Below are 318 nucleotides of genomic sequence, written 5' to 3'. Positions count from 1 at the left end.
GTGTGGTGCGGCGGTAGGCGTCACTATACTCTATTACAGTCACCTGCCGTCCATCCCGCCTTACAGCCCTTCAGGTCTTGTTCTTTCAACGTACATCACGAGGTTATATTGTAAAAAGTTGTTAATATTCTCTTTTATTAAAATGAGGTAAAACACGAACAGAAGGAACACTAAAATTGAACACAAACGTAAAAGGAACACTAAAATTGAACACAAACGTAAAAGGAACACTAAAATTGAACACAAACGTAAAAGGAACACTAAAATCGCTTAAAGAAATTAAAATATAAAACAAATAAAACACACACGCAAGAACTT

Source organism: Penaeus monodon, chromosome 22 (genome assembly GCF_015228065.2).
Source record: "Penaeus monodon isolate SGIC_2016 chromosome 22, NSTDA_Pmon_1, whole genome shotgun sequence".
Taxonomy (NCBI): Eukaryota; Metazoa; Arthropoda; class Malacostraca; order Decapoda; family Penaeidae; genus Penaeus; species Penaeus monodon.
Note: the sequence above shows the minus strand (reverse complement) of the source record.